This window comes from Coffea arabica, chromosome 11e (genome assembly GCF_036785885.1).
Source record: "Coffea arabica cultivar ET-39 chromosome 11e, Coffea Arabica ET-39 HiFi, whole genome shotgun sequence".
Lineage (NCBI taxonomy): Eukaryota > Viridiplantae > Streptophyta > Magnoliopsida > Gentianales > Rubiaceae > Coffea > Coffea arabica.
The window spans coordinates 32,468,342-32,487,698 of NC_092331.1; the positions used below are offsets into that span (position 1 = coordinate 32,468,342).

The 19,357-nt window shown below is 39.6% G+C and overlaps 15 non-coding genes across 15 annotated transcripts; all 15 read left to right on the forward strand.

Moving 5' to 3' along the window:
- The first annotated feature begins 1,002 nt into the window (after positions 1 to 1,002).
- On the forward strand, positions 1,003 to 1,121 carry LOC140032253 (5S ribosomal RNA). The gene has a single exon (XR_011836178.1). It is a non-coding gene; the product is annotated as a 5S ribosomal RNA (ribosomal RNA).
- A 1,122-nt stretch (positions 1,122 to 2,243) lies between these two features.
- Positions 2,244 to 2,362, forward strand: LOC140030119 (5S ribosomal RNA). Its single transcript, XR_011834033.1, has one exon. It is a non-coding gene; the product is annotated as a 5S ribosomal RNA (ribosomal RNA).
- Positions 2,363 to 3,483: 1,121 nt separating this feature from the next.
- Positions 3,484 to 3,602, forward strand: LOC140031129 (5S ribosomal RNA). The gene has a single exon (XR_011835050.1). It is a non-coding gene; the product is annotated as a 5S ribosomal RNA (ribosomal RNA).
- Positions 3,603 to 4,739: 1,137 nt separating this feature from the next.
- On the forward strand, positions 4,740 to 4,858 carry LOC140032264 (5S ribosomal RNA). The gene has a single exon (XR_011836189.1). It is a non-coding gene; the product is annotated as a 5S ribosomal RNA (ribosomal RNA).
- Positions 4,859 to 5,980: 1,122 nt separating this feature from the next.
- Positions 5,981 to 6,099, forward strand: LOC140030120 (5S ribosomal RNA). The gene has a single exon (XR_011834034.1). It is a non-coding gene; the product is annotated as a 5S ribosomal RNA (ribosomal RNA).
- Positions 6,100 to 7,220: 1,121 nt separating this feature from the next.
- Positions 7,221 to 7,339, forward strand: LOC140031130 (5S ribosomal RNA). The gene has a single exon (XR_011835051.1). It is a non-coding gene; the product is annotated as a 5S ribosomal RNA (ribosomal RNA).
- Positions 7,340 to 8,476: 1,137 nt separating this feature from the next.
- LOC140030122 (5S ribosomal RNA) lies at positions 8,477 to 8,595 on the forward strand. The gene has a single exon (XR_011834036.1). It is a non-coding gene; the product is annotated as a 5S ribosomal RNA (ribosomal RNA).
- Positions 8,596 to 9,717: 1,122 nt separating this feature from the next.
- Positions 9,718 to 9,836, forward strand: LOC140030123 (5S ribosomal RNA). Its single transcript, XR_011834037.1, has one exon. It is a non-coding gene; the product is annotated as a 5S ribosomal RNA (ribosomal RNA).
- A 1,122-nt stretch (positions 9,837 to 10,958) lies between these two features.
- On the forward strand, positions 10,959 to 11,077 carry LOC140031643 (5S ribosomal RNA). The gene has a single exon (XR_011835565.1). It is a non-coding gene; the product is annotated as a 5S ribosomal RNA (ribosomal RNA).
- Positions 11,078 to 12,199: 1,122 nt separating this feature from the next.
- LOC140030124 (5S ribosomal RNA) lies at positions 12,200 to 12,318 on the forward strand. Its single transcript, XR_011834038.1, has one exon. It is a non-coding gene; the product is annotated as a 5S ribosomal RNA (ribosomal RNA).
- Positions 12,319 to 13,440: 1,122 nt separating this feature from the next.
- Positions 13,441 to 13,559, forward strand: LOC140030125 (5S ribosomal RNA). The gene has a single exon (XR_011834039.1). It is a non-coding gene; the product is annotated as a 5S ribosomal RNA (ribosomal RNA).
- A 1,121-nt stretch (positions 13,560 to 14,680) lies between these two features.
- LOC140031131 (5S ribosomal RNA) lies at positions 14,681 to 14,799 on the forward strand. The gene has a single exon (XR_011835052.1). It is a non-coding gene; the product is annotated as a 5S ribosomal RNA (ribosomal RNA).
- Positions 14,800 to 15,936: 1,137 nt separating this feature from the next.
- Positions 15,937 to 16,055, forward strand: LOC140032274 (5S ribosomal RNA). Its single transcript, XR_011836199.1, has one exon. It is a non-coding gene; the product is annotated as a 5S ribosomal RNA (ribosomal RNA).
- Positions 16,056 to 17,177: 1,122 nt separating this feature from the next.
- Positions 17,178 to 17,296, forward strand: LOC140031644 (5S ribosomal RNA). The gene has a single exon (XR_011835566.1). It is a non-coding gene; the product is annotated as a 5S ribosomal RNA (ribosomal RNA).
- Positions 17,297 to 18,418: 1,122 nt separating this feature from the next.
- On the forward strand, positions 18,419 to 18,537 carry LOC140031315 (5S ribosomal RNA). Its single transcript, XR_011835236.1, has one exon. It is a non-coding gene; the product is annotated as a 5S ribosomal RNA (ribosomal RNA).
- Positions 18,538 to 19,357: the final 820 nt, after the last annotated feature.

The window sequence follows — 19,357 nt, forward strand, 5'->3', positions numbered from 1 at the left end:
CAGGAACGGTACGGCTCGACCAAAGCCCGGATCGTCGCTCAAATTTGTCGGCGCAAATGTATCACCGCAACTAGGGGTGGCAATTTTCGACACGACCTGAAAACACGACACGAGCCTAACACGAAATTAATGGGTTTGGGTTGAGGTTTCGGGAATTCGGGTCAGAATCGGGTTGGACCCGATGAACCCGAAAAGAAAACCGGTCGATTTCGGGTCAACCCGTGGTGACCTGATATGACCCGATATGACCCGTTTACGAGTTAAAAATAATTTAATAAACATAAAAATAATTTTATCTAACTAAACTAAGTTATTCTTTTTTTCAAAGGCATTAATTACTTAATCCTAAACGAATTTATTTAATTTGTGTGAAGTTGAAATTATTATACTTGGACAAATAATATATTATATTATTTTTCACTTTTATATTGTTTTAATTTATTTTATATTTTGCTTGGGATAAAACACTTTTACGGTGTTTAATTTATTTTAGATTTGATTTGGAATCATTTATTTAAATTTTTATTAGTTGATTATGTAATTAGTTTTGTGAGAAATTGATTTTATTAGAAATTACAGTGATAAATTAATAAATTAAAATTAAGTTTCGGGTCATTTCGGGTCTACCCGCCGCCCCGTAAACCTGAAATCTTCGGGTTCGGGTCAGCATACCTGACCCGTCACGGGTTGGCGGGTCGGGGTTCGGGTTAACAGATTTTCTGACGGGTCTGTTGACCCGAACCCGACCCGCCAACCTGATTTGGACCCGAATTGCCACCCCTGACTGCAAGCGTGAAGGATTGATTTCATGATAATTTAGAGTTGCGGGATGAGGGAAAAAAACAGGGTGCAAATCAATAACAAAAAAAAATATAAAGTAAATAAATAAAAGGATAAGAGGAAAATGCTTGAATTGACGCTTAAAATGAATTTCGGTCTAGAAAAGCCACACTGCTTCGCAGGACGGGGTAGTTTAAAAGAATAACGCGAAAGGAACATGGCGGGTGCGATCATACCAGCACTAATGCACCGGATCCCATCAGAACTCCGAAGTTAAGCGTGCTTGGGCGAGAGTAGTACTAGGATGGGTGACCCCCTGGGAAGTCCTCGTGTTGCACCCCTCTCTTTTTTGTTTCGAAATCCAAATTTCCTATTCGTTCTTTATCCTGTAGTAATTTAGCTCCGTCGGAACGATTGCTTAATATTTTGCTTCTTGTCGAAGCGTGAAGGAGGATCTGAAGGCGCGAGACAAATCAGGAACGGTACGGCTCGATCAAAGCCCGGATCGTCGCTCAAATTTGTCGGCGCAAATGTATCACCGCAACTAGGGGTGGCAATTTTCGACACGACACGAACCTAACACGAAATTAATGGGTTTGGGTTGAGGTTTCGGGAATTCGGGTCAGAATCGGGTTGGACCCGATGAACCCGAAAAGAAAACCGGTCGATTTCGGGTCAACCCGTGGTGACCTGATATGACCCGATATGACCCGTTTACGAATTAAAAATAATTTAATAAACATAAAAATAATTTTATCTAACTAAACTAAGTTATTCTTTTTTTCAAAGGCATTAATTACTTAATCCTAAACGAATTTATTTAATTTGTGTGAAGTTGAAATTATTATACTTGGACAAATAATATATTATATTATTTTTCACTTTTGTATTGTTTTAATTTATTTTATATTTTGCTTGGGATAAAACACTTTTACGGTGTTTAATTTATTTTAGATTTGATTTGGAATCATTTATTTAAATTTTTATTACTTGATTATGTAATTAGTTTTGTGAGAAATTGATTTTATTAGAAATTACAGTGATAAATTAATAAATTAAAATTAAGTTTCGGGTCATTTCGGGTCGACCCGCCGCCCCGTAAACCTGAAATCTTCGGGTTCGGGTCAGCATACCTGACCCGTCACGGGTTGGCGGGTCGGGGTTCGGGTCAACAGATTTTCTGGCGGGTCTGTTGACCCGAACCCGACCCGCCAACCTGATTTGGACCCGAATTGCCACCCCTGACTGCAAGCGTGAAGGATTGATTTCATGATAATTTAGAGTTGCGGGATGAGGGAAAAAAACAGGGTGCAAATCAATAACAAAAAAAAATATAAAGTAAATAAATAAAAGGATAAGAGGAAAATGCTTGAATTGACGCTTAAAATGAATTTCGGTCTAGAAAAGCCACACTGCTTCGCAGGACGGGGTAGTTTAAAAGAATAACGCGAAAGGAACATGGCGGGTGCGATCATACCAGCGCTAATGCACCGGATCCCATCAGAACTCCGAAGTTAAGCGTGCTTGGGCGAGAGTAGTACTAGGATGGGTGACCCCCTGGGAAGTCCTCGTGTTGCACCCCTCTCTTTTTTGTTTCGAAATCCAAATTTCCTATTCGTTCTTTATCCTGTAGTAATTTAGCTCCGTCGGAACGATTGCTTAATATTTTGCTTCTTGTCGAAGCGTGAAGGAGGATCTGAAGGCGCGAGACAAATCAGGAACGGTACGGCTCGATCAAAGCCCGGATCGTCGCTCAAATTTGTCGGCGCAAATGTATCACCGCAACTAGGGGTGGCAATTTTCGACACGACACGAACCTAACACGAAATTAATGGGTTTGGGTTGAGGTTTCGGGAATTCGGGTCAGAATCGGGTTGGACCCGATGAACCCGAAAAGAAAACCGGTCGATTTCGGGTCAACCCGTGGTGACCTGATATGACCCGATATGACCCGTTTACGAATTAAAAATAATTTAATAAACATAAAAATAATTTTATCTAACTAAACTAAGTTATTCTTTTTTTCAAAGGCATTAATTACTTAATCCTAAACGAATTTATTTAATTTGTGTGAAGTTGAAATTATTATACTTGGACAAATAATATATTATATTATTTTTCACTTTTGTATTGTTTTAATTTATTTTATATTTTGCTTGGGATAAAACACTTTTACGGTGTTTAATTTATTTTAGATTTGATTTGGAATCATTTATTTAAATTTTTATTACTTGATTATGTAATTAGTTTTGTGAGAAATTGATTTTATTAGAAATTACAGTGATAAATTAATAAATTAAAATTAAGTTTCGGGTCATTTCGGGTCGACCCGCCGCCCCGTAAACCTGAAATCTTCGGGTTCGGGTCAGCATACCTGACCCGTCACGGGTTGGCGGGTCGGGGTTCGGGTCAACAGATTTTCTGGCGGGTCTGTTGACCCGAACCCGACCCGCCAACCTGATTTGGACCCGAATTGCCACCCCTGACTGCAAGCGTGAAGGATTGATTTCATGATAATTTAGAGTTGCGGGATGAGGGAAAAAAACAGGGTGCAAATCAATAACAAAAAAAAAATAAAGTAAATAAATAAAAGGATAAGAGGAAAATGCTTGAATTGACGCTTAAAATGAATTTCGGTCTAGAAAAGCCACACTGCTTCGCAGGACGGGGTAGTTTAAAAGAATAAAGCGAAAGGAACATGGCGGGTGCGACCATACCAGCACTAATGCACCGGATCCCATCAGAACTCCGAAGTTAAGCGTGCTTGGGCGAGAGTGGTACTAGGATGGGTGACCCCCTTGGAAGTCCTCGTGTTGCACCCCTCTCTTTTTTTTGTTTCGAAATCCAAATTTTCTATTCGTTCTTTATCCTGTAGTAATTTAGCTCCGTCGGAACGATTGCTTTATATTTTGCTTCTTGTCGAAGCATGAAGGCGGGTCTGAAGGCGCGAGACAAATCAGGAACGGTACGGCTCGACCAAAGCCCGGATCGTCGCTCAAATTTGTCGGCGCAAATGTATCACCGCAACTAGGGGTGGCAATTTTCGACACGACCTGAAAACACGACACGAGCCTAACACGAAATTAATGGGTTTGGGTTGAGGTTTCGGGAATTCGGGTCAGAATCGGGTTGGACCCGATGAACCCGAAAAGAAAACCGGTCGATTTCGGGTCAACCCGTGGTGACCTGATATGACCCGATATGACCCGTTTACGAGTTAAAAATAATTTAATAAACATAAAAATAATTTTATCTAACTAAACTAAGTTATTCTTTTTTTCAAAGGCATTAATTACTTAATCCTAAACGAATTTATTTAATTTGTGTGAAGTTGAAATTATTATACTTGGACAAATAATATATTATATTATTTTTCACTTTTATATTGTTTTAATTTATTTTATATTTTGCTTGGGATAAAACACTTTTACGGTGTTTAATTTATTTTAGATTTGATTTGGAATCATTTATTTAAATTTTTATTAGTTGATTATGTAATTAGTTTTGTGAGAAATTGATTTTATTAGAAATTACAGTGATAAATTAATAAATTAAAATTAAGTTTCGGGTCATTTCGGGTCTACCCGCCGCCCCGTAAACCTGAAATCTTCGGGTTCGGGTCAGCATACCTGACCCGTCACGGGTTGGCGGGTCGGGGTTCGGGTTAACAGATTTTCTGACGGGTCTGTTGACCCGAACCCGACCCGCCAACCTGATTTGGACCCGAATTGCCACCCCTGACTGCAAGCGTGAAGGATTGATTTCATGATAATTTAGAGTTGCGGGATGAGGGAAAAAAACAGGGTGCAAATCAATAACAAAAAAAAATATAAAGTAAATAAATAAAAGGATAAGAGGAAAATGCTTGAATTGACGCTTAAAATGAATTTCGGTCTAGAAAAGCCACACTGCTTCGCAGGACGGGGTAGTTTAAAAGAATAACGCGAAAGGAACATGGCGGGTGCGATCATACCAGCACTAATGCACCGGATCCCATCAGAACTCCGAAGTTAAGCGTGCTTGGGCGAGAGTAGTACTAGGATGGGTGACCCCCTGGGAAGTCCTCGTGTTGCACCCCTCTCTTTTTTGTTTCGAAATCCAAATTTCCTATTCGTTCTTTATCCTGTAGTAATTTAGCTCCGTCGGAACGATTGCTTAATATTTTGCTTCTTGTCGAAGCGTGAAGGAGGATCTGAAGGCGCGAGACAAATCAGGAACGGTACGGCTCGATCAAAGCCCGGATCGTCGCTCAAATTTGTCGGCGCAAATGTATCACCGCAACTAGGGGTGGCAATTTTCGACACGACACGAACCTAACACGAAATTAATGGGTTTGGGTTGAGGTTTCGGGAATTCGGGTCAGAATCGGGTTGGACCCGATGAACCCGAAAAGAAAACCGGTCGATTTCGGGTCAACCCGTGGTGACCTGATATGACCCGATATGACCCGTTTACGAATTAAAAATAATTTAATAAACATAAAAATAATTTTATCTAACTAAACTAAGTTATTCTTTTTTTCAAAGGCATTAATTACTTAATCCTAAACGAATTTATTTAATTTGTGTGAAGTTGAAATTATTATACTTGGACAAATAATATATTATATTATTTTTCACTTTTGTATTGTTTTAATTTATTTTATATTTTGCTTGGGATAAAACACTTTTACGGTGTTTAATTTATTTTAGATTTGATTTGGAATCATTTATTTAAATTTTTATTACTTGATTATGTAATTAGTTTTGTGAGAAATTGATTTTATTAGAAATTACAGTGATAAATTAATAAATTAAAATTAAGTTTCGGGTCATTTCGGGTCGACCCGCCGCCCCGTAAACCTGAAATCTTCGGGTTCGGGTCAGCATACCTGACCCGTCACGGGTTGGCGGGTCGGGGTTCGGGTCAACAGATTTTCTGGCGGGTCTGTTGACCCGAACCCGACCCGCCAACCTGATTTGGACCCGAATTGCCACCCCTGACTGCAAGCGTGAAGGATTGATTTCATGATAATTTAGAGTTGCGGGATGAGGGAAAAAAACAGGGTGCAAATCAATAACAAAAAAAAATATAAAGTAAATAAATAAAAGGATAAGAGGAAAATGCTTGAATTGACGCTTAAAATGAATTTCGGTCTAGAAAAGCCACACTGCTTCGCAGGACGGGGTAGTTTAAAAGAATAACGCGAAAGGAACATGGCGGGTGCGATCATACCAGCGCTAATGCACCGGATCCCATCAGAACTCCGAAGTTAAGCGTGCTTGGGCGAGAGTAGTACTAGGATGGGTGACCCCCTGGGAAGTCCTCGTGTTGCACCCCTCTCTTTTTTGTTTCGAAATCCAAATTTCCTATTCGTTCTTTATCCTGTAGTAATTTAGCTCCGTCGGAACGATTGCTTAATATTTTGCTTCTTGTCGAAGCGTGAAGGAGGATCTGAAGGCGCGAGACAAATCAGGAACGGTACGGCTCGATCAAAGCCCGGATCGTCGCTCAAATTTGTCGGCGCAAATGTATCACCGCAACTAGGGGTGGCAATTTTCGACACGACACGAACCTAACACGAAATTAATGGGTTTGGGTTGAGGTTTCGGGAATTCGGGTCAGAATCGGGTTGGACCCGATGAACCCGAAAAGAAAACCGGTCGATTTCGGGTCAACCCGTGGTGACCTGATATGACCCGATATGACCCGTTTACGAATTAAAAATAATTTAATAAACATAAAAATAATTTTATCTAACTAAACTAAGTTATTCTTTTTTTCAAAGGCATTAATTACTTAATCCTAAACGAATTTATTTAATTTGTGTGAAGTTGAAATTATTATACTTGGACAAATAATATATTATATTATTTTTCACTTTTGTATTGTTTTAATTTATTTTATATTTTGCTTGGGATAAAACACTTTTACGGTGTTTAATTTATTTTAGATTTGATTTGGAATCATTTATTTAAATTTTTATTACTTGATTATGTAATTAGTTTTGTGAGAAATTGATTTTATTAGAAATTACAGTGATAAATTAATAAATTAAAATTAAGTTTCGGGTCATTTCGGGTCGACCCGCCGCCCCGTAAACCTGAAATCTTCGGGTTCGGGTCAGCATACCTGACCCGTCACGGGTTGGCGGGTCGGGGTTCGGGTCAACAGATTTTCTGGCGGGTCTGTTGACCCGAACCCGACCCGCCAACCTGATTTGGACCCGAATTGCCACCCCTGACTGCAAGCGTGAAGGATTGATTTCATGATAATTTAGAGTTGCGGGATGAGGGAAAAAAACAGGGTGCAAATCAATAACAAAAAAAAAATAAAGTAAATAAATAAAAGGATAAGAGGAAAATGCTTGAATTGACGCTTAAAATGAATTTCGGTCTAGAAAAGCCACACTGCTTCGCAGGACGGGGTAGTTTAAAAGAATAAAGCGAAAGGAACATGGCGGGTGCGACCATACCAGCACTAATGCACCGGATCCCATCAGAACTCCGAAGTTAAGCGTGCTTGGGCGAGAGTGGTACTAGGATGGGTGACCCCCTTGGAAGTCCTCGTGTTGCACCCCTCTCTTTTTTTTGTTTCGAAATCCAAATTTTCTATTCGTTCTTTATCCTGTAGTAATTTAGCTCCGTCGGAACGATTGCTTTATATTTTGCTTCTTGTCGAAGCATGAAGGCGGGTCTGAAGGCGCGAGACAAATCAGGAACGGTACGGCTCGACCAAAGCCCGGATCGTCGCTCAAATTTGTCGGCGCAAATGTATCACCGCAACTAGGGGTGGCAATTTTCGACACGACCTGAAAACACGACACGAGCCTAACACGAAATTAATGGGTTTGGGTTGAGGTTTCGGGAATTCGGGTCAGAATCGGGTTGGACCCGATGAACCCGAAAAGAAAACCGGTCGATTTCGGGTCAACCCGTGGTGACCTGATATGACCCGATACGACCCGTTTACGAATTAAAAATAATTTAATAAACATAAAAATAATTTTATCTAACTAAACTAAGTTATTCTTTTTTTCAAAGGCATTAATTACTTAATCCTAAACGAATTTATTTAATTTGTGTGAAGTTGAAATTATTATACTTGGACAAATAATATATTATATTATTTTTCACTTTTGTATTGTTTTAATTTATTTTATATTTTGCTTGGGATAAAACACTTTTACGGTGTTTAATTTATTTTAGATTTGATTTGGAATCATTTATTTAAATTTTTATTACTTGATTATGTAATTAGTTTTGTGAGAAATTGATTTTATTAGAAATTACAGTGATAAATTAATAAATTAAAATTAAGTTTCGGGTCATTTCGGGTCGACCCGCCGCCCCGTAAACCTGAAATCTTCGGGTTCGGGTCAGCATACCTGACCCGTCACGGGTTGGCGGGTCGGGGTTCGGGTCAACAGATTTTCTGGCGGGTCTGTTGACCCGAACCCGACCCGCCAACCTGATTTGGACCCGAATTGCCACCCCTGACTGCAAGCGTGAAGGATTGATTTCATGATAATTTAGAGTTGCGGGATGAGGGAAAAAAACAGGGTGCAAATCAATAACAAAAAAAAATATAAAGTAAATAAATAAAAGGATAAGAGGAAAATGCTTGAATTGACGCTTAAAATGAATTTCGGTCTAGAAAAGCCACACTGCTTCGCAGGACGGGGTAGTTTAAAAGAATAACGCGAAAGGAACATGGCGGGTGCGATCATACCAGCGCTAATGCACCGGATCCCATCAGAACTCCGAAGTTAAGCGTGCTTGGGCGAGAGTAGTACTAGGATGGGTGACCCCCTGGGAAGTCCTCGTGTTGCACCCCTCTCTTTTTTGTTTCGAAATCCAAATTTCCTATTCGTTCTTTATCCTGTAGTAATTTAGCTCCGTCGGAACGATTGCTTAATATTTTGCTTCTTGTCGAAGCGTGAAGGAGGATCTGAAGGCGCGAGACAAATCAGGAACGGTACGGCTCGATCAAAGCCCGGATCGTCGCTCAAATTTGTCGGCGCAAATGTATCACCGCAACTAGGGGTGGCAATTTTCGACACGACACGAACCTAACACGAAATTAATGGGTTTGGGTTGAGGTTTCGGGAATTCGGGTCAGAATCGGGTTGGACCCGATGAACCCGAAAAGAAAACCGGTCGATTTCGGGTCAACCCGTGGTGACCTGATATGACCCGATACGACCCGTTTACGAATTAAAAATAATTTAATAAACATAAAAATAATTTTATCTAACTAAACTAAGTTATTCTTTTTTTCAAAGGCATTAATTACTTAATCCTAAACGAATTTATTTAATTTGTGTGAAGTTGAAATTATTATACTTGGACAAATAATATATTATATTATTTTTCACTTTTGTATTGTTTTAATTTATTTTATATTTTGCTTGGGATAAAACACTTTTACGGTGTTTAATTTATTTTAGATTTGATTTGGAATCATTTATTTAAATTTTTATTACTTGATTATGTAATTAGTTTTGTGAGAAATTGATTTTATTAGAAATTACAGTGATAAATTAATAAATTAAAATTAAGTTTCGGGTCATTTCGGGTCGACCCGCCGCCCCGTAAACCTGAAATCTTCGGGTTCGGGTCAGCATACCTGACCCGTCACGGGTTGGCGGGTCGGGGTTCGGGTCAACAGATTTTCTGGCGGGTCTGTTGACCCGAACCCGACCCGCCAACCTGATTTGGACCCGAATTGCCACCCCTGACTGCAAGCGTGAAGGATTGATTTCATGATAATTTAGAGTTGCGGGATGAGGGAAAAAAACAGGGTGCAAATCAATAACAAAAAAAAATATAAAGTAAATAAATAAAAGGATAAGAGGAAAATGCTTGAATTGACGCTTAAAATGAATTTCGGTCTAGAAAAGCCACACTGCTTCGCAGGACGGGGTAGTTTAAAAGAATAACGCGAAAGGAACATGGCGGGTGCGATCATACCAGCGCTAATGCACCGGATCCCATCAGAACTCCGAAGTTAAGCGTGCTTGGGCGAGAGTAGTACTAGGATGGGTGACCCCCTGGGAAGTCCTCGTGTTGCACCCCTCTCTTTTTTGTTTCGAAATCCAAATTTCCTATTCGTTCTTTATCCTGTAGTAATTTAGCTCCGTCGGAACGATTGCTTAATATTTTGCTTCTTGTCGAAGCGTGAAGGAGGATCTGAAGGCGCGAGACAAATCAGGAACGGTACGGCTCGATCAAAGCCCGGATCGTCGCTCAAATTTGTCGGCGCAAATGTATCACCGCAACTAGGGGTGGCAATTTTCGACACGACACGAACCTAACACGAAATTAATGGGTTTGGGTTGAGGTTTCGGGAATTCGGGTCAGAATCGGGTTGGACCCGATGAACCCGAAAAGAAAACCGGTCGATTTCGGGTCAACCCGTGGTGACCTGATATGACCCGATATGACCCGTTTACGAATTAAAAATAATTTAATAAACATAAAAATAATTTTATCTAACTAAACTAAGTTATTCTTTTTTTCAAAGGCATTAATTACTTAATCCTAAACGAATTTATTTAATTTGTGTGAAGTTGAAATTATTATACTTGGACAAATAATATATTATATTATTTTTCACTTTTGTATTGTTTTAATTTATTTTATATTTTGCTTGGGATAAAACACTTTTACGGTGTTTAATTTATTTTAGATTTGATTTGGAATCATTTATTTAAATTTTTATTACTTGATTATGTAATTAGTTTTGTGAGAAATTGATTTTATTAGAAATTACAGTGATAAATTAATAAATTAAAATTAAGTTTCGGGTCATTTCGGGTCGACCCGCCGCCCCGTAAACCTGAAATCTTCGGGTTCGGGTCAGCATACCTGACCCGTCACGGGTTGGCGGGTCGGGGTTCGGGTCAACAGATTTTCTGGCGGGTCTGTTGACCCGAACCCGACCCGCCAACCTGATTTGGACCCGAATTGCCACCCCTGACTGCAAGCGTGAAGGATTGATTTCATGATAATTTAGAGTTGCGGGATGAGGGAAAAAAACAGGGTGCAAATCAATAACAAAAAAAAATATAAAGTAAATAAATAAAAGGATAAGAGGAAAATGCTTGAATTGACGCTTAAAATGAATTTCGGTCTAGAAAAGCCACACTGCTTCGCAGGACGGGGTAGTTTAAAAGAATAACGCGAAAGGAACATGGCGGGTGCGATCATACCAGCGCTAATGCACCGGATCCCATCAGAACTACGAAGTTAAGCGTGCTTGGGCGAGAGTAGTACTAGGATGGGTGACCCCCTGGGAAGTCCTCGTGTTGCACCCCTCTCTTTTTTGTTTCGAAATCCAAATTTCCTATTCGTTCTTTATCCTGTAGTAATTTAGCTCCGTCGGAACGATTGCTTAATATTTTGCTTCTTGTCGAAGCGTGAAGGAGGATCTGAAGGCGCGAGACAAATCAGGAACGGTACGGCTCGATCAAAGCCCGGATCGTCGCTCAAATTTGTCGGCGCAAATGTATCACCGCAACTAGGGGTGGCAATTTTCGACACGACACGAACCTAACACGAAATTAATGGGTTTGGGTTGAGGTTTCGGGAATTCGGGTCAGAATCGGGTTGGACCCGATGAACCCGAAAAGAAAACCGGTCGATTTCGGGTCAACCCGTGGTGACCTGATATGACCCGATACGACCCGTTTACGAATTAAAAATAATTTAATAAACATAAAAATAATTTTATCTAACTAAACTAAGTTATTCTTTTTTTCAAAGGCATTAATTACTTAATCCTAAACGAATTTATTTAATTTGTGTGAAGTTGAAATTATTATACTTGGACAAATAATATATTATATTATTTTTCACTTTTGTATTGTTTTAATTTATTTTATATTTTGCTTGGGATAAAACACTTTTACGGTGTTTAATTTATTTTAGATTTGATTTGGAATCATTTATTTAAATTTTTATTACTTGATTATGTAATTAGTTTTGTGAGAAATTGATTTTATTAGAAATTACAGTGATAAATTAATAAATTAAAATTAAGTTTCGGGTCATTTCGGGTCGACCCGCCGCCCCGTAAACCTGAAATCTTCGGGTTCGGGTCAGCATACCTGACCCGTCACGGGTTGGCGGGTCGGGGTTCGGGTCAACAGATTTTCTGGCGGGTCTGTTGACCCGAACCCGACCCGCCAACCTGATTTGGACCCGAATTGCCACCCCTGACTGCAAGCGTGAAGGATTGATTTCATGATAATTTAGAGTTGCGGGATGAGGGAAAAAAACAGGGTGCAAATCAATAACAAAAAAAAATATAAAGTAAATAAATAAAAGGATAAGAGGAAAATGCTTGAATTGACGCTTAAAATGAATTTCGGTCTAGAAAAGCCACACTGCTTCGCAGGACGGGGTAGTTTAAAAGAATAACGCGAAAGGAACATGGCGGGTGCGATCATACCAGCGCTAATGCACCGGATCCCATCAGAACTCCGAAGTTAAGCGTGCTTGGGCGAGAGTAGTACTAGGATGGGTGACCCCCTGGGAAGTCCTCGTGTTGCACCCCTCTCTTTTTTGTTTCGAAATCCAAATTTCCTATTCGTTCTTTATCCTGTAGTAATTTAGCTCCGTCGGAACGATTGCTTAATATTTTGCTTCTTGTCGAAGCGTGAAGGAGGATCTGAAGGCGCGAGACAAATCAGGAACGGTACGGCTCGATCAAAGCCCGGATCGTCGCTCAAATTTGTCGGCGCAAATGTATCACCGCAACTAGGGGTGGCAATTTTCGACACGACACGAACCTAACACGAAATTAATGGGTTTGGGTTGAGGTTTCGGGAATTCGGGTCAGAATCGGGTTGGACCCGATGAACCCGAAAAGAAAACCGGTCGATTTCGGGTCAACCCGTGGTGACCTGATATGACCCGATACGACCCGTTTACGAATTAAAAATAATTTAATAAACATAAAAATAATTTTATCTAACTAAACTAAGTTATTCTTTTTTTCAAAGGCATTAATTACTTAATCCTAAACGAATTTATTTAATTTGTGTGAAGTTGAAATTATTATACTTGGACAAATAATATATTATATTATTTTTCACTTTTGTATTGTTTTAATTTATTTTATATTTTGCTTGGGATAAAACACTTTTACGGTGTTTAATTTATTTTAGATTTGATTTGGAATCATTTATTTAAATTTTTATTACTTGATTATGTAATTAGTTTTGTGAGAAATTGATTTTATTAGAAATTACAGTGATAAATTAATAAATTAAAATTAAGTTTCGGGTCATTTCGGGTCGACCCGCCGCCCCGTAAACCTGAAATCTTCGGGTTCGGGTCAGCATACCTGACCCGTCACGGGTTGGCGGGTCGGGGTTCGGGTCAACAGATTTTCTGGCGGGTCTGTTGACCCGAACCCGACCCGCCAACCTGATTTGGACCCGAATTGCCACCCCTGACTGCAAGCGTGAAGGATTGATTTCATGATAATTTAGAGTTGCGGGATGAGGGAAAAAAACAGGGTGCAAATCAATAACAAAAAAAAATATAAAGTAAATAAATAAAAGGATAAGAGGAAAATGCTTGAATTGACGCTTAAAATGAATTTCGGTCTAGAAAAGCCACACTGCTTCGCAGGACGGGGTAGTTTAAAAGAATAACGCGAAAGGAACATGGCGGGTGCGATCATACCAGCGCTAATGCACCGGATCCCATCAGAACTCCGAAGTTAAGCGTGCTTGGGCGAGAGTAGTACTAGGATGGGTGACCCCCTGGGAAGTCCTCGTGTTGCACCCCTCTCTTTTTTGTTTCGAAATCCAAATTTCCTATTCGTTCTTTATCCTGTAGTAATTTAGCTCCGTCGGAACGATTGCTTAATATTTTGCTTCTTGTCGAAGCGTGAAGGAGGATCTGAAGGCGCGAGACAAATCAGGAACGGTACGGCTCGATCAAAGCCCGGATCGTCGCTCAAATTTGTCGGCGCAAATGTATCACCGCAACTAGGGGTGGCAATTTTCGACACGACACGAACCTAACACGAAATTAATGGGTTTGGGTTGAGGTTTCGGGAATTCGGGTCAGAATCGGGTTGGACCCGATGAACCCGAAAAGAAAACCGGTCGATTTCGGGTCAACCCGTGGTGACCTGATATGACCCGATATGACCCGTTTACGAATTAAAAATAATTTAATAAACATAAAAATAATTTTATCTAACTAAACTAAGTTATTCTTTTTTTCAAAGGCATTAATTACTTAATCCTAAACGAATTTATTTAATTTGTGTGAAGTTGAAATTATTATACTTGGACAAATAATATATTATATTATTTTTCACTTTTGTATTGTTTTAATTTATTTTATATTTTGCTTGGGATAAAACACTTTTACGGTGTTTAATTTATTTTAGATTTGATTTGGAATCATTTATTTAAATTTTTATTACTTGATTATGTAATTAGTTTTGTGAGAAATTGATTTTATTAGAAATTACAGTGATAAATTAATAAATTAAAATTAAGTTTCGGGTCATTTCGGGTCGACCCGCCGCCCCGTAAACCTGAAATCTTCGGGTTCGGGTCAGCATACCTGACCCGTCACGGGTTGGCGGGTCGGGGTTCGGGTCAACAGATTTTCTGGCGGGTCTGTTGACCCGAACCCGACCCGCCAACCTGATTTGGACCCGAATTGCCACCCCTGACTGCAAGCGTGAAGGATTGATTTCATGATAATTTAGAGTTGCGGGATGAGGGAAAAAAACAGGGTGCAAATCAATAACAAAAAAAAAATAAAGTAAATAAATAAAAGGATAAGAGGAAAATGCTTGAATTGACGCTTAAAATGAATTTCGGTCTAGAAAAGCCACACTGCTTCGCAGGACGGGGTAGTTTAAAAGAATAAAGCGAAAGGAACATGGCGGGTGCGACCATACCAGCACTAATGCACCGGATCCCATCAGAACTCCGAAGTTAAGCGTGCTTGGGCGAGAGTGGTACTAGGATGGGTGACCCCCTTGGAAGTCCTCGTGTTGCACCCCTCTCTTTTTTTTGTTTCGAAATCCAAATTTTCTATTCGTTCTTTATCCTGTAGTAATTTAGCTCCGTCGGAACGATTGCTTTATATTTTGCTTCTTGTCGAAGCATGAAGGCGGGTCTGAAGGCGCGAGACAAATCAGGAACGGTACGGCTCGACCAAAGCCCGGATCGTCGCTCAAATTTGTCGGCGCAAATGTATCACCGCAACTAGGGGTGGCAATTTTCGACACGACCTGAAAACACGACACGAGCCTAACACGAAATTAATGGGTTTGGGTTGAGGTTTCGGGAATTCGGGTCAGAATCGGGTTGGACCCGATGAACCCGAAAAGAAAACCGGTCGATTTCGGGTCAACCCGTGGTGACCTGATATGACCCGATATGACCCGTTTACGAGTTAAAAATAATTTAATAAACATAAAAATAATTTTATCTAACTAAACTAAGTTATTCTTTTTTTCAAAGGCATTAATTACTTAATCCTAAACGAATTTATTTAATTTGTGTGAAGTTGAAATTATTATACTTGGACAAATAATATATTATATTATTTTTCACTTTTATATTGTTTTAATTTATTTTATATTTTGCTTGGGATAAAACACTTTTACGGTGTTTAATTTATTTTAGATTTGATTTGGAATCATTTATTTAAATTTTTATTAGTTGATTATGTAATTAGTTTTGTGAGAAATTGATTTTATTAGAAATTACAGTGATAAATTAATAAATTAAAATTAAGTTTCGGGTCATTTCGGGTCTACCCGCCGCCCCGTAAACCTGAAATCTTCGGGTTCGGGTCAGCATACCTGACCCGTCACGGGTTGGCGGGTCGGGGTTCGGGTTAACAGATTTTCTGACGGGTCTGTTGACCCGAACCCGACCCGCCAACCTGATTTGGACCCGAATTGCCACCCCTGACTGCAAGCGTGAAGGATTGATTTCATGATAATTTAGAGTTGCGGGATGAGGGAAAAAAACAGGGTGCAAATCAATAACAAAAAAAAATATAAAGTAAATAAATAAAAGCATAAGAGGAAAATGCTTGAATTGACGCTTAAAATGAATTTCGGTCTAGAAAAGCCACACTGCTTCGCAGGACGGGGTAGTTTAAAAGAATAACGCGAAAGGAACATGGCGGGTGCGATCATACCAGCACTAATGCACCGGATCCCATCAGAACTCCGAAGTTAAGCGTGCTTGGGCGAGAGTAGTACTAGGATGGGTGACCCCCTGGGAAGTCCTCGTGTTGCACCCCTCTCTTTTTTGTTTCGAAATCCAAATTTCCTATTCGTTCTTTATCCTGTAGTAATTTAGCTCCGTCGGAACGATTGCTTAATATTTTGCTTCTTGTCGAAGCGTGAAGGAGGATCTGAAGGCGCGAGACAAATCAGGAACGGTACGGCTCGATCAAAGCCCGGATCGTCGCTCAAATTTGTCGGCGCAAATGTATCACCGCAACTAGGGGTGGCAATTTTCGACACGACACGAACCTAACACGAAATTAATGGGTTTGGGTTGAGGTTTCGGGAATTCGGGTCAGAATCGGGTTGGACCCGATGAACCCGAAAAGAAAACCGGTCGATTTCGGGTCAACCCGTGGTGACCTGATATGACCCGATATGACCCGTTTACGAATTAAAAATAATTTAATAAACATAAAAATAATTTTATCTAACTAAACTAAGTTATTCTTTTTTTCAAAGGCATTAATTACTTAATCCTAAACGAATTTATTTAATTTGTGTGAAGTTGAAATTATTATACTTGGACAAATAATATATTATATTATTTTTCACTTTTGTATTGTTTTAATTTATTTTATATTTTGCTTGGGATAAAACACTTTTACGGTGTTTAATTTATTTTAGATTTGATTTGGAATCATTTATTTAAATTTTTATTACTTGATTATGTAATTAGTTTTGTGAGAAATTGATTTTATTAGAAATTACAGTGATAAATTAATAAATTAAAATTAAGTTTCGGGTCATTTCGGGTCGACCCGCCGCCCCGTAAACCTGAAATCTTCGGGTTCGGGTCAGCATACCTGACCCGTCACGGGTTGGCGGGTCGGGGTTCGGGTCAACAGATTTTCTGGCGGGTCTGTTGACCCGAACCCGACCCGCCAACCTGATTTGGACCCGAATTGCCACCCCTGACTGCAAGCGTGAAGGATTGATTTCATGATAATTTAGAGTTGCGGGATGAGGGAAAAAAACAGGGTGCAAATCAATAACAAAAAAAAATATAAAGTAAATAAATAAAAGGATAAGAGGAAAATGCTTGAATTGACGCTTAAAATGAATTTCGGTCTAGAAAAGCCACACTGCTTCGCAGGACGGGGTAGTTTAAAAGAATAACGCGAAAGGAACATGGCGGGTGCGATCATACCAGCGCTAATGCACCGGATCCCATCAGAACTACGAAGTTAAGCGTGCTTGGGCGAGAGTAGTACTAGGATGGGTGACCCCCTGGGAAGTCCTCGTGTTGCACCCCTCTCTTTTTTGTTTCGAAATCCAAATTTCCTATTCGTTCTTTATCCTGTAGTAATTTAGCTCCGTCGGAACGATTGCTTAATATTTTGCTTCTTGTCGAAGCGTGAAGGAGGATCTGAAGGCGCGAGACAAATCAGGAACGGTACGGCTCGATCAAAGCCCGGATCGTCGCTCAAATTTGTCGGCGCAAATGTATCACCGCAACTAGGGGTGGCAATTTTCGACACGACACGAACCTAACACGAAATTAATGGGTTTGGGTTGAGGTTTCGGGAATTCGGGTCAGAATCGGGTTGGACCCGATGAACCCGAAAAGAAAACCGGTCGATTTCGGGTCAACCCGTGGTGACCTGATATGACCCGATACGACCCGTTTACGAATTAAAAATAATTTAATAAACATAAAAATAATTTTATCTAACTAAACTAAGTTATTCTTTTTTTCAAAGGCATTAATTACTTAATCCTAAACGAATTTATTTAATTTGTGTGAAGTTGAAATTATTATACTTGGACAAATAATATATTATATTATTTTTCACTTTTGTATTGTTTTAATTTATTTTATATTTTGCTTGGGATAAAACACTTTTACGGTGTTTAATTTATTTTAGATTTGATTTGGAATCATTTATTTAAATTTTTATTACTTGATTATGTAATTAGTTTTGTGAGAAATTGATTTTATTAGAAATTACAGTGATAAATTAATAAATTAAAATTAAGTTTCGGGTCATTTCGGGTCGACCCGCCGCCCCGTAAACCTGAAATCTTCGGGTTCGGGTCAGCATACCTGACCCGTCACGGGTTGGCGGGTCGGGGTTCGGGTCAACAGATTTTCTGGCGGGTCTGTTGACCCGAACCCGACCCGCCAACCTGATTTGGACCCGAATTGCCACCCCTGACTGCAAGCGTGAAGGATTGATTTCATGATAATTTAGAGTTGCGGGATGAGGGAAAAAAACAGGGTGCAAATCAATAACAAAAAAATATATAAAGTAAATAAATAAAAGGATAAGAGGAAAATGCTTGAATTGACGCTTAAAATGAATTTCGGTCTAGAAAAGCCACACTGCTTCGCAGGACGGGGTAGTTTAAAAGAATAACGCGAAAGGAACATGGCGGGTGCGATCATACCAGCACTAATGCACCGGATCCCATCAGAACTCCGAAGTTAAGCGTGCTTGGGCGAGAGTAGTACTAGGATGGGTGACCCCCTGGGATGTCCTCGTGTTGCACCCCTCTCTTTTTTGTTTCGAAATCCAAATTTCCTATTCGTTCTTTATCCTGTAGTAATTTAGCTCCGTCGGAACGATTGCTTAATATTTTGCTTCTTGTCGAAGCGTGAAGGAGGATCTGAAGGCGCGAGACAAATCAGGAACGGTACGGCTCGATCAAAGCCCGGATCGTCGCTCAAATTTGTCGGCGCAAATGTATCACCGCAACTAGGGGTGGCAATTTTCGACACGACACGAACCTAACACGAAATTAATGGGTTTGGGTTGAGGTTTCGGGAATTCGGGTCAGAATCGGGTTGGACCCGATGAACCCGAAAAGAAAACCGGTCGATTTCGGGTCAACCCGTGGTGACCTGATATGACCCGATATGACCCGTTTACGAATTAAAAATAATTTAATAAACATAAAAATAATTTTATCTAACTAAACTAAGTTATTCTTTTTTTCAAAGGCATTAATTACTTAATCCTAAACGAATTTATTTAATTTGTGTGAAGTTGAAATTATTATACTTGGACAAATAATATATTATATTATTTTTCACTTTTGTATTGTTTTAATTTATTTTATATTTTGCTTGGGATAAAACACTTTTACGGTGTTTAATTTATTTTAGATTTGATTTGGAATCATTTATTTAAATTTTTATTACTTGATTATGTAATTAGTTTTGTGAGAAATTGATTTTATTAGAAATTACAGTGATAAATTAATAAATTAAAATTAAGTTTCGGGTCATTTCGGGTCGACCCGCCGCCCCGTAAACCTGAAATTTTCGGGTTCGGGTCAGCATACCTGACCCGTCACGGGTTGGCGGGTCGGG